The following is a 14,512-nucleotide window of genomic DNA, read 5'->3' as shown; positions in this document are numbered from 1 at the left end:
GGAGGGATACCATCCCTGATGGGAAGGATTTGCCCAAGGAGTGGGCTACTCATGGTAGGATAGATGATCCTGGAAGGATCATCATAAGACCTGTTCCTTAGGAAGAGGATCACTGATATTTTCTTGTTTATTGTGCAGCTATCTCCATCTCTCGTCTGAAGTTGACACCCGCTGCAAAAGAGAGACTTTTGGCCTTCAAGAAGCTTGATCCGGAGACAAGAACTTTCCAGGTTGCTACCCAGGATTCCCAAGAAGTATCCTCTGCCTCTGTCACAATGTCAAGTAAGTATCCTCATTTAGAAAGTAATTCTATGTAGGATTTTCAGGTTTAATTAGAATACTTATCTTATTTTGGTTGTGTAGGTGCTGGAAAATCCTCTAAGTCTGCTTCCAAGTTCGGTATTGCTGATCTTACTAATGTCAAATCCTCAAGGAAGAAGACTCCTGCTAGCCCAAGTGCGTAGGCCCCTAAAGCACCTATTAGGGGAAAGGGAAAGAAGAGAAAGGCCTCTGAAGCCGAGGATCTCCAAGGTCTACCCCTGCTCCGCCAACAGTTTCTAGATTACTTCAACGAGGTAAGGATCACTGCCCCTGTTTGTGTATCCTGACAGTTTTGAGGATCACTTGTTTCTGATGTTATGCCTTGTCTTCCTTGCAGAAATTTGCTGAAATAAAGACTTATGTTAGCCACGTTGAGGATCAAGACCGCCAAATCGCTGACCTCCAACAAATGGGTGTGCTGAAGGAACTCAAGATTGCTGATCTTGAGAAGGAGCTCCGGGCTACCAAGGATGATGCTGCCAAAATGCTGATCAACTTTGATTATGAGAAGCATGATATCACCCAGGAAGCCAAGGTTTCTGCTGCAATAACCATGTATAAGATCCAGTTGCAGATGGCTGCGGAAGCTCAGGATCCTGCCTTTGACAAAAGCACGTGGGATGTAGAGGGTTGGAAGGCGAGGCTGGCAGAGTTGGAGGATGATGAAGAGGCTGAGGAGGTCCCGATGCTTGAGGGTGGTGATGTTGGCAAGGATCAGGGTGGAGAGGCAAGTGGAGCTGGTGGTGATGGTGCAGCGAAGGCTTGAGCTGCAGGATTGGGCGATGAAGGAAACTTCTAGACATAGCCGGAGCCCAATTTTTTTGTTTGATGGTTGTGATGTTTTAAAACAATTATGGCCTGTATTTGAACAATAGGTTTAGGGTTGAGGATCTAGGATCCTGTGAACAATAGGTAGGATTACATATGGTGGAGGGATCCTCTGTTTGGGGGATGAAGCCATTGTGATCCTGCCGCCTTTTAATTTCCTGCATGCTATGACCTCACAAACAATGGACACCCTTTGCCAACCCATGTGGACGGACCACGTTTTGCTGGTAGAAACGTGGGTTGGCAATTTTGACAACTTTGAAGGGTTTTAATCCTTTGTTAATAAAATAACTCTTAATCTTTTTGGCTTATCTCGTATTGTTATCTTTTTAATTTCCAATTGTTTTGATACATATTTGTTTGAGCAAGAAAAGTTAAGCAAATTATGTTTAAGAAATTTAGGATATGATCCTGGATCAAATATCCTATAATCGAAAATTTTCAAAGTAGTTTATTTTAAGGATCATAGGTTCAGTTGTCAAGGTCTAAGGGTTATTCAAATGAATAATGAATGAAATTAAAAATAGTTAAGGATCATACCTGAGGATCCAAGTTAGGATCCTAACCTTTAATCAGGATAACCATAAGTAAAACTTTAATGGATAATAAGGATTAAGGATCCTTAATTGTTTAACTTCGAAAACCTGAAAAATGGAATATAACTTGGGACTAAGCCAATATAAAAGATAAGTTAGTAACTGGGGACAAGCCCAAAGGATAACTGGGGACAAGCCCAAAGGATCACTGGGGGCAAGCCCGAAGGATAACTAGGGACAAGCCCAAAGGATAACTGGGGACAAGCCCAAGGATCGTTTGTAAACTGGAGTATGGCCCTCACTGGCGACTATCCAAACTTAGTGACATGAAAATGCCAAAACCTTAGCTAACGTGAAAACGTTAGAAACCTTAGGAACGGATGTATGGTACGTCTACCATTATACGTAGGATCCTAGGTATAGCCAGTACGATGAGGTTATCAGCCCCTAAAGCGAGTACTGGTCCCAAAGACGTGAACTATACCAGGATCATCGTGCGCTACAGGCGAAAACTGGGGACAAGCCCAAGGATAACTGGGGTTGAACCCAAGGATCTGAGATGCTTTTGAAGACTATCAATAACATGCTGAGGATACCTGGACTATCAGAACTCAAATTCTCGTGAGAGGAGGATGAAGGATACATGATCCTTATCCTTAAATAAGAAGATATGTAAATAAGAGTTCGAGCTTAGGACATTACGAGAGTAAGGATCATTGATGCTTCAAGGATCCTTAAAGGATACTTCCAATGTAAGGATCACTCATGCCAGAAGGATCCTGCTTCACATGAAATATTTCTTTAAGTGAACAACATTCCAGGCTCTTGGTAACAACTTTCCTTCCATGGTTAGCAATCTATATGCCCCCTTTCCTACTTCGGCTTCAATCAAGTAAGGGCCTTCCCATTTTGGTGCCAATTTCCCATCAGCAGGATTGATGGTATTTTGGAATGCTTTTCTCAATACCATATCCCCAACTTGGAATTTCCTTATCCTGACATTTTTGTTGTAAGCACTAGCCATTCTTATCCTAGCCAGATCCCTGATTTCTTCAATAGTATCCAAGTCTTGAGCTAGGTTTGCATCATTCTCCTCAGGATTACGGGTACTTGTTCTAGCAGTTGGAACCACCATTTCTGTTGGGATCACTGATTCTGCCCCAAACACCAAAGAGAAGGGTGTTTGACCAGTAGCATTCTTGGGAGTTGTCCTATCAGCCCAAAGCACATAAGGCAATTCCTCTGCCCATTTCCCCTTCTTGGATCCAAGTTTCTTCTTCAGATTGTTGATGATGATCTTGTTGGATGATTCTGCTTGACCATTGGCTTGTGGGTGGACTGGTGTTGATGTTATCATCTTAATCCCCCAACTGTCACAAAAGTTAGTAGTCCTGCTCCCAATAAATTGGGAACCATTATCACATACAATTTCAGAAGGAATTCCAAATCTAGTTATAATGTTTCTCTTAATAAAGGATATAACTTCCTTTTCTCTGACTTGGGCAAAAGCTTCAGCCTCTATCCACTTGGAGAAGTAGTCAGTCATGGCAAGCATGAATACTTTTCCACCAGGTGCCTTAGGGAGCTTGCCAACTATATCCATCCCCCATCTCATGAATGGCCAAGAGGATGGTATAGGATGTAGAAATTCAGCCGGCTGATGAAGGATATTGCTGTGTCTTTGACAAGGATCACACTTCTTAGCATACTCCACAGCATCCCTTTTCATAGTTGGCCAGTGGTATCCTGTCCTTAAGATCCTTAAGAACAATGCCCTGCCCCCAGTGTGGTTTCCACAATCTCCTTCATGGAAGTCTTTTAACACTTCTTGAACTTCAGGATCCTCGATACATCTTAAATATGGTCCTGCAAGAGATCGCTTATATAGCACATTATTTAAGATTATGAATTGAGATACCTTAATCCAGAAAGCCCTAGGATTTTTTCCCATAGGAATCTCCCCGTGTTGTAGGTATCTCATGATTGGTGAGATCCATGATCCTGAATAAGATTGAGTATCCTCACTAGGGATCATTGCAGTATCCTCTTCTATCTCCATGGCCACCTGATTTTCAATAGCAGGAGCCAGGATATGGATGATGGGGATACTTATATCCTCTAGGATCTTCAAAGATGATCCTAGATTGGCCAATGCATCAGCTTCTGTATTTTCCTCCCTTGGTACCTGTGTCAAACTGAAAGAAACAAAGGAGAGTGCCAATTCTTTGACTATCTCTAAATACTTGGTTAGTTTTTCACCTTTAACAACATAGGATCCATTGAAGTGATTGGTGATTAACAATGAATCCACGTATACCTCAAGATACCTGATCCTCATATGTTTAGCGATTTGTAAACCAGCGATTAAGGCTTCATATTCAGCCTCATTATTAGTGGCTTGGAACTCACAAGCTATGGAATGGGGTATTATGTCCCCCTGTGGCGATTTTAGTAGTATACCAAGCCCCGTGCCTTTGACATTTGAGGATCCGTCAGTATATAGTATCCAAGGATCCTTAGTTTCATCTAGCTGCTGGACTTCCAATTCAGATTCCTTTTGTAAATCACTACTGAAATCAGCTACAAAGTCTGCTAATGCTTGGGATTTGATGGTTGTTCTGGGCTCATATCTTATATCATGGGCACTAAGCTTTACTGCCCACTTAGCCATTCTTCCAGACATCTCTGGTTTCCTGAGGACATTCTTAATTGGGAAATTAGTTCTAACAACAATAACATGGGTTTCAAAATAACGTCTTAGTTTAGTAGATGCCATAATCAGTGCAAGAATAAGTTTTTCAAGGTGTGAATACCTGGATTCGGCGTCAAGTAAACTCTTACTTACATAATAGATAGGATATTGTGTACCTTCATGATCCTTAACAAGGACTGCACTTACTGCTTTTGAGGATACCAGGAGGTATAAGGATAACACATCTCCTTTTTCTGGTTTCATCAATGCTGGGGCTGAGGACATGTATTTTTTTAGGGCTTGTAAAGCATTCTCATGCTTTTCAGTCCATTCGAATTTCTTATTCTTTCTTAGGATATCATAGAATTCTTTACACTTTTCTGAGGATTTGGATATGAATCTGTTTAGAGCTACTATCCTGCCTGTTAGCCTTTGCACATCCTTAGCGTTGGCAGGGGATTTGATATTTACCAATGCTTTGATTTGTTCCGGGCTTGCTTCAATGCCCCTCTGGGTTACCATATATCCTAAGAATTTACCTGCTTTAACACCAAAGTGACATTTTGAAGGATTAAGCTTCATGTTATAATTATCAAGGATATCAAATGCTTCCTCCAAGTCCCTTAGGTGATCCTCAGCTTTTTTGGATTTCACCACCATATCGTCTATGTACACTTCCATAGTTTGTCCAATTTCATCTTTGAACATCATATTCACCAGCCTTTGATATGTTGCACCTGCATTTCTTAATCCAAAAGGCATAGCAATATAACAATATAAACCGGTTGGGGTCATAAAAGCTGTATCCTCTTGGTCATATGGTTCCATCTGAATTTGTTGGAATCCAGACGATGCATCCATAAAGGTTAACAATTCATGACCCGCTGTTGCATCCACCATGGAGTCAATCAGTGAAATCGACACATACCCTCCACTTTCCATTTTTCTTTTGAACAACAACCACATTGGCCAGCCATTTTGGATACTTAACTTCTATGATCATACCTGCTCGTAGTAATCTTTCTACCTCTTCCTGGATAATGGCATTTCTTTCTGGTGCAAACTTCCTCCTTTTTTGATGGATCGGTTTAACTGACCTGTCAATGCCAAGTTTATGAGTAATAATATCCTTAGATATACCTGTCATATCCTCATGTTTCCATGAAAAGGTAGATTTTCTTCTTTTGAGGAAGGATACTATGTCTTCTTTCATTTTGCCAAGGATCCCTGATCCGATGTAGATTTTGGATTCAGGATCATCGGGATCCAAGAGGATTTCGTCCACATCCTGCTCTCTTGCCTCCAAGACACCCCTTGGAGGATACTTTAATTGCTATTGCTCCCTTGGTTTTGAGGCTGGTTTCATTGATGAGGTGTAACAATCCTTAGCCTCATGTTGATCACTATCGATCTTGATTATTCCCCATGGGCTAGGGAGCTTCACACATTGATGGTAGGTGGATGGGACTGCCTTCATATCATGTATAGGGCCTGCCAAGGATAACATTACAACAAGACAAACTGTCTATAACACAAAATTTTTGATAATTATGTAATCCTTCCACATAAATTGGGAGTTTGATGTCCCCCAGGGTTTTCTTAGTTTCCCCACTGAATCCCATGAGTACGGAGGATCTTGGAGTGATGTCGGATTCAAGAATACCCATCTTCTTCAGAACATCAAGCTGGATAATGTTTACTGAACTTCCTCCGTCAATAAGGATCCTGCGGACAAAGTGGTTAGAAATAAAGAGAGTAATAACTAAACCATCATGATGAGGATCCTGGATGTTAATTCTATCATCCTCATCAAAGGTTATGATTTTTCCTTCCGAGACACTCGATGTTCGAATAGGTCTTTCTCCGTTATCCATTTTAGCTTCCTTTGCATGCCTTTTAGCTGCTGAGAAGGATGTACCACAGATGTCTGATCCTCCAGATATAAAGTTGATCACTTGTGCATCTACTGGAGGAGCTGGAGCTTTCTCAGGGATCCTTTCAGGATCCCGAGTCCTTTGCTTTTTTCTTCCCAACAACTCTTTTAGATGCCCCTTGCTTAGCAGATATCCAATTTCCTTTCTTAACGCGATGCATTCTTCGGTTAAATGCCCAAAATCCTCGTGGTATGCACACCACTTCGATTTGTCTTTAGTTCCGGCTGGTTTGTCATTCTTTCTAGGCCATCTGGCTTTTTCTCCTAGATTCTGCATTGCAAGGATTAGTTCATGGTTATCAACGGAAAAACAGTATTCAGAAATTGGAGGATAATCCTCATCATCCTCTTCTTGGTCAACGGCATGCACGTTCTGGTTGTCATTTCTATTGTAGGATTTGAATCTGCTGCTTTTGAAAGAGGGTCCTTGCTTTTCTTGTTTTGAGGATCCTACTTGTCTTTCCTGGATCCTTTTGTCATCCTCTAGCCGGATGAACCTGAGTGCACGAGTTCTTACTTCATCTAGGTTCCTGCATGGTGTCATAACAAGATCATCATAGAACAATGAATCCCTATGCAATCCCATTTTGAAGGCCTCAACAGCTGTGGCCATATCCAAGTTGGGAATGTCCAAGGATTCTTTACTAAATTTGGTTATATAATCCCTTAATGATTCATTATGACCCTGAGTTACCCTATATAAATCACTAGTCAATCTTTCAAATTTTCTACTACAAGAGAATTGATTATTGAATAAATTAACTAGATTAGCAAATGAGGTAATAGAGTAAGGGGGAAGACTTAGCAGCCATTTAAGAGCTGATCCAGTAAGAGTGGATCCAAATCCTTTGCATAGGCATGCTTCCTTTAACTTTTCTGGAATTGGATTGATCTCCATCCTCTCCCTGTATTGTGCTATGTGTTCCTCAGGATCCGTTGTACCATCATACAGCTTCATAGTAGGGATGTGGAATCTTTTGGGTATCTCAGTATCACAAATTGGTGGTGCAAAACGAGATACCTTATGGCTTCCATCTGCAATCTCCGGGATAGGTTTGACTACCCCTGGAACACTTGATATCATATCCTTCAATTTTTGTAGTTCTCTGGCCATAGCATGATTGATACCTGTATCCTGCATGAATCCATGGTTAGTGGTAAGAGAATTATTAAAAGTGTTACCTCCCATCGGGTTCAAGTTAGGAACATTGGATGTGAATCCATATTGCTGGGATTCTGGGATGATGGATGGACCAGTGGAAGCAATGGTCTGCATCGGAATAAAATCTCCTTGATGGACATCTAGACTTCCTGTTTGCAAATTCTTCAAGGATCCTGGTATCTGAAGGGATCCTTGAACCTGGGATGATCCTGGAACGAAGGAGGATCCTTGAACCTGGGATGATCCTGGAACAAAGGAGGATCCTTGAACCTGGGATGATCCTGGAACAAAGGAGGATCCTTAAATCTGGGATGATCCTGGAACAAAGGAGGATCCTTGAATCTGGGATGATCCTGGAACGAAGGAGGATCCTAAGCTCATGAAGGATCCCATATGCTGGGTGTAGGATCCTGCCGGTTGGAAATATGATCCTGATGCCTGAGTAATTACTGCTGGGCCGAAATGCACTCCTCTTGATCCACCATGTGTTGAAAGTCTGGGACCTCTGATGGCTGAGAAGTAATCACCGGAGTATCAAAATTCAAAGATTTGGGCATTAGTGGGGAATGATCCTCTGCCGTTTTCTTTTGCTTTTTGAGATCTCCGATTTCCTTGAGGATCCTGTCATTAGTTTCATCCTGCTGCTGCATACGATCCCTCATCTGCAAAATCAAAGTAAATATATCACTAGTACTGGGAATAGAAGAAGTTAGAGCAGAAGATGATGAAGGTTTAGAAAAGATAGGAGTTGGTCTCTTCTCAGCAATTTTCTGAGATCCGATTGGTGGTGGAGGCAAAGGTGGAATGCCATTAGATGAATTGACTGCAGACATCGCTGTGGAAGTATTCTTCAATGATGAAGCCATGCTACACTTCCGGAAAGATCACCAACAGAAAAACTTTCTTATGAATGAAGCACCAATTGCCCCACGGTGGGCGCCAAACTGTTTTGGTCAAAAATCACTTAAAGATAATGCAACCAAACTTTATGTAAACGGGGAATGATGCTTGGTATGACGAACAAAGTGAAGGATCACTCAAACGTAAAATGTACAAGTGACACAAGGATTTATACGAGGAAAAAGCCCTTGATCAATGATCTCCGGCATAAAAAACCTCGGGTGATGGAAACTACCGATCACCAAACTTCAATATAACAAATAATGGTTACAACTTCGGATGGTAACGAGCTAGGTACAAGGATCACTATAGTATCGTATGCTAAGGTTTGTGAGAAATGTGTCGTGTCTTCCGAATGTGGAAGAGGGCTACTTATACAAGTGTGTGTGGTCGTATTTTAGGTAAATAACCTAACTATTAGCTCGTTACCCCTTCAAGAATAGAAGTAAATTTAGCCTAAATTATCGCCCTTAAATTGTGCTGAGTTTCCATATTCTTCATAACGTCCATCTTTGATTATGCATGTGCAAAATTAGCGTGATAGATTCCTTGTTTACGTTGCTAAAACCAAGTCCAACTAGTAATTCCTGCAAAACAACATTTAATCCAAAGAGAACAATCGTTAGTGTGAGGATCCTTAGGATGATCCATGATCCTGATCCTGGAGCTCCTCTGAGGATCACTATCTACCAAAGAAGTAAGGATCACTTGTTAGGATCACATGTAAGGATCATAGGTCATAAAAATCCAGCCCTAACACTTGGAAGATCCTGAGGCCAAATAAGTACTTCAGGATATACATGAAGGGGATTGTGGTAACCATACCGGGGGCAGGTCATTATTTTCGAAAGTGTTGAGGACAGGTTATTATTGGCCAACAATGAGAAAAGATGCCGCAGAATATGCTCGAAGATGTGATGCATGTCAGAGGCATAGTAACATATTGCATAACCAGCTGAACCACTATATCCTGTAGCACCCCCTTGGCCGTTCATGAAATGGGGGATGGATATAGTAGGGAAGTTACCAAAAGCTCCGGGAGGAAAAGTCTTTATGCTGGCAATGACGGATTATTTCTCTAAGTGGGTTGAAGCGAAGCTGAAGCATTTGTGCAAGTTAGAGACCAAGAAGTAGTATCCTTCATAAAGAGGAATATCCTGACCAGGTTTGGAGTACCAGCTGAAATTATTTGTGATAATGGGTCCCAGTTTATAAGCAAAAGGACTACTGACTTTTGCAAGAGTTGGGGAATCAAGATGATAACGTCTACTCCGGTGCATCCTCAAGTGAATGGACAAGCTGAATCTTCAAACAAGATAATAGTGAATAACTTAAAGAAGAGACTTGGAGCCAAAAAAGGAAGATGGGCAGAGGAATTACCCTTTGTGTTATGGGCTGACAGGACAACGGTAAAAAATGCAACCGGCCAAACCCCATTCTCCTTAGTATTCGGAGCAGAAGTAGTAATTCCAACGGAAATGGTGATACCTACTGCAAGATCTATCCTACGGAATCCTGAACAGAATCCTGAAGCCTTATGTCAAGATTTGGATACCATAGACGAAAAAAGAGACGCAGCAAGGCTAAGGATGGCAGCATATCAACAAAGAATATCCAGAGCATATAACAAGAACATAAGGACTAGGAGATTTCAAGTTGGTGATTGGGTGCTAAGGAAGGCTTTTCAGAATACTACTAATCCTGCCGATGGCAAGTTAGCTCCAAAATGGGAAGGACCATACGAAGTTGAATCAGAAGCAGGGAAAGGAGCATACAGACTCAAGAATATGGAAGGGGATATGCTACCAAGGTCTTGGAATGCAATACACCTAAAGCTCTATTTCAAGTAAGAATAGAATTTAAATTCTATCCTAGAGTGGTATGTATTCTATCTCTTTTAAATATATTTGTTTATTATCTTGAACCCAATAATGACTTAGGCATCGGAGGGGTGTTAGCCAAGCTAACACCCACCTTAGTTTACAATTGTTTTGCAGCATATGCTCCAGGATATAGCTCCAGGATGTGTACTCAGGGTAACTCGGAAGATTAGAGGATTGGCCCCCTCTCTCACGTTTAAGGGATACTGATCCCTTCACAGGTTTAAAGGTATTCACCTTTCTCCCGAGTTGGGTTTAAACACCCCGCCTGAAGCACAAGTTATTCAGGAATAGTTCAAGGTGGCGGGACCAGTCCATGTAAAAGTGGCTGACAATTTCGTTACTGTTGGCTATATCCTGAATTCTAAAGGTATATGAGGATTGATCACCCTCTCTCACGAAAGGGTATTTTCATACTCTCTAAGGTTTAAAGGTTTTCACCTTTCTAAGTCTTGGAGTTTATACACTCCCGCCTGTAGCGCATGAAACTCAGGGTTTATCCCCAGTATAGTAAGGGTTCATTTCAAGATATCAAGGGTTTTGCCCTGGGGTATTTGGAATTCATTCGAGTCAAAAATATGAATACATTTGTGTTTCTATGTTAAGTACAGGGGACATACGTTATACTATTCTGAGGATGGATTCAAGTTTATAAGTATGCACTGGGGACAAGCTTATAATGAAGAATTGAAATTGATTCACTAAGAATCTCTGGTATGATCTTTCCTTTTTTATTTAGACAACTAATAGGTTGTATTTTAATCAGAATATCTTTCAGGATATTTACCGGGATACATTTATAATGTGGTCTCAAAAATGTTCAAACAAAACAACTTTCACAAGTGAAATTTATATATCAACGACAACAATGATAAAGCCAAAAAAGGGTTATATTATTAACATAGCAAAAGATTATGTTCTTGGCTTCGTCTCAAACCGAGACCCATCCACCAAAAGCATAGTTAGTTTCCTAACATATTTACTTAACAAATGAAGGCTTCGTCTTGGAACCCAAGATACCTCCACCTTCACTTGTTAAAAGCGTTCAAAACAAACCATACTAACTGATGACCAAGGGCTTCGTCCTGAAACTCAGGATCCCTCCACCTTTGGCCATCATATTGTCTACGTGCAGGAAATTGAAATTGTTCAACAAACAAGAAAAGTAAATTGTTCAAGACATCAACCATTAAACCTAAAAAAGTGGGCTCCGGCCTAGGCATCAATATCCATCATCGCCCACTCAGCTGCCCTCACACAGCGGCATCCTCTCCTGCTTTCCCTGGCTTCTCAGCACCAGCATCCTGTCCAGCATCCTCACCAGCATCCGCTCCGGCATCCTTCTTGTCTCCAGCCTGATCCGCCACCTCTGCTGACTTGGAAGATTCACCGGCTTCAGATGGGAGTGGCACAGCTTTGCCTCCGAGCTCCTTCAACTTGGCCACCCAGGATTCAATTGGCCAAGATGGACAAACAAGACCCGTCTCCTTGGCCTCGTAGGCCATCTTGATGCGTGCTTCTAGCAGGGAGACGATAGCAGAAGTCTTGATTCCCTCCCGGAAATTGATCATGGCTTGATCATGATCCATTTGAACGGTGGCAAGTTTGACCTCAGCTTCTTGGGTAGCCTTCTTCAGCAGGCTTTCATAGTGCCGGCTCTTCGCTTCGGCGATGGCACCTTGGTCAGCAACGGTGCTTTCAAGCTGTTTGATCCTGGCTTCATGGAGTGCAATAGTACCACATGCATCATTGTACAAGTGGAGCAAATGCTAGAGGCCCTGCACATCAATAACAGGTACAAGTTAGGATATATATATATATATAATGACTAAGATATCCTATTAGGATATCCTGTTAAGATATCCAGGCAGGATATATGTGCAGGATATGCGTGCAGAATATGTGTCAGGATATTACCTTGTTGAGGAAGGATGTCATTGCCTCTAAGGAATCAGTGAAGCTGAGTTCGTCATAGGAGAACCCTTCTGAGCTTGGAGCACTGACTTCAAGGCCTTTCCTCTTTTTCGCCGTGGAAGCACGAGTCCTTGGGTTGGCCTTGGGAGCTGGGAGTGGCTTGGAGCTAGTGGCAGCAGGAGCCTCCTTCTTGACTATGGTGGGAGTTGGATAGCTGTCAAGTTCGTCAAGGTCTAGATAGACTGGAACTTTGCTGGAATCTACACACAGGGAGTAAAATTCTAAACCTTTCCTAAAGATATCAAATAAAAACATGTATCTACAGGATATCTTGCAGGATCCTTACCAGACATGTTTGCGCTTGAAAGAGGGCTTGGAGTTGGTGGAGATGGGTTGAAACTTCTCTCTGCTTCTGGAAGGAGCCTGATGGCGTCTATTCTTTTTTGAGAATCTGCAAGGGGAGGTGCTAGCTTCCTAAAATCAGCTGTACAAGAAAACGACAAAGTCAGTTCATATAAAGCAGGATAACAAGCAGGATCATCTTTAAACCCTAAATCCTACCCTTCTTCAACCAATTCACCGGATAATCCGCTCCACCAGGGATTGAATCTCTTTTTACAAAAAAGAATTTGGATTTCCATTCCTCTTCATTCCTGGTGGCTCGGAGGATCAATGGGTCACTGGAGGTAGAATAAAACAAGAACTGACAAGAGCTGTGGCACCTAAGTCGGTATGCTAGAGGGAGGTCATTAACAGAAAGATCAGGGATATGGTTGTTCTTGATTTGATCAAGAACAGACAAGACTCGCCAAAGCATTGGCATTGTCTGACTGAAGCAGATCTTTGTGACATTAAAGAACTCAGTGATGAAATCCGAGAAAGGAAATTGCAACCCTAAGGTGAAAGGAAAGGCATTAAAACACAACCACTCTTCAAAAACCATGTCTGATCGGATTTCCCGATCAAACGGCCGGAACACCGTCCCTTTTGGGAAGATGCCGGAGGTTTTAAGGGCCGACAAGTGTGCACCGTCAAAGGTACATATTTCTTTCTCCGGATCCTGGAGAATATTTTGGTGGATGAACGTGGGAGCAGAGTCGCCGGAACTAGATCTTGTCTGCCTTGCCATATTATCACCGGAATATTGGGGAGAATGAAAAATGGAGTTGAGAGAGAAATGTTTACCTTGTTTCTCCGGTAAAGGTTAAATGAAGATGAGGATGAGAAGATATAGGGTATGATGAGTAAATATAGGCCGGGTGGTTAAAAGCTGTCACATCAATGGTCTTATCTCTTAATTGCCTCGGTCATTGTGAAAAATGTAACCGTTAGGATATCAAACGGTAACATTTTTGGGGACAATTGTTATGGGTGAAATTCTAAGCCCATATCCTGGAAAATATCTTGATATATATCTTGTTTATATTGTATCTGTTTACATCCGGGATGCTGATTCAGGATATTGGTAACATCCTGAATGGTATCCTCAGGATCACTAACGGATTAAATGCAGGTACGTGGGTTAGAAGCTAGCAACGTTCATGAAGACCTTTTCTACTGAAGACTCGGTCCAAGTCGTTCACAAGAAGCCGTTGAAGCCGCATTACTCGGTCTACAACGTTCACATTGGAATATTCGGAGCATCCCATGTTTATAGGAATTTTAGTTTACATTTCGTTACTATAAATAGATAGGTATATCAGATCGAATAGGACATCACAATCACACTCTCTACACTCTAACACTTGCTCTCTCGCAACTTTCACACAAATTCATTGTAACACTTAGCGATCTGATCTATATCCTGCACTGTATCCTGAAGTTTAAAGCAATAAGAAGAACAAGGCAGCTGCGATTGTCAGCTCCCGAGGTTTTGTGCCAGCGATCTAGATTGATCAAGGGCTTTCCTCGTACATCTCGTGTCATTTACTTTACCTTTTTGCTCATTGTTTGATCGTAGATACATCTCAATATCCTGAGCCGTATCCTGAACACTGTTTTTCCAAAGAACATAACCAACATATTTTCAACACATTTTTCAGCACACTACCTCACTTAACTGATTTGATCACTTAATTGCTTCGGTAATTTTTGACCAAAACAGGTGGGTGTTAGCCTGCCTAACACCCCTCTGATGCTTTAGTCAGTATTTGGTTCAAAAGAATAAATAATATCAAATATATTAAAAGAGATAGAATTCATACCACCCTGAGTTAGAAATTAAATTCTAAACTCACTTGAAATATAGCTTTAGGTGTATAGCATTCCAGGATCATGGTAGCATATCCCCTTCCATATTCTTGAGTCGGTATGCTCCTTTCCCAGATTCTGATTCAACCTCATATG

This window comes from Helianthus annuus, chromosome 6 (genome assembly GCF_002127325.2).
Source record: "Helianthus annuus cultivar XRQ/B chromosome 6, HanXRQr2.0-SUNRISE, whole genome shotgun sequence".
In the NCBI taxonomy this organism is placed as follows: domain Eukaryota; kingdom Viridiplantae; phylum Streptophyta; class Magnoliopsida; order Asterales; family Asteraceae; genus Helianthus; species Helianthus annuus.
This window is presented reverse-complemented; position numbering follows the sequence as displayed.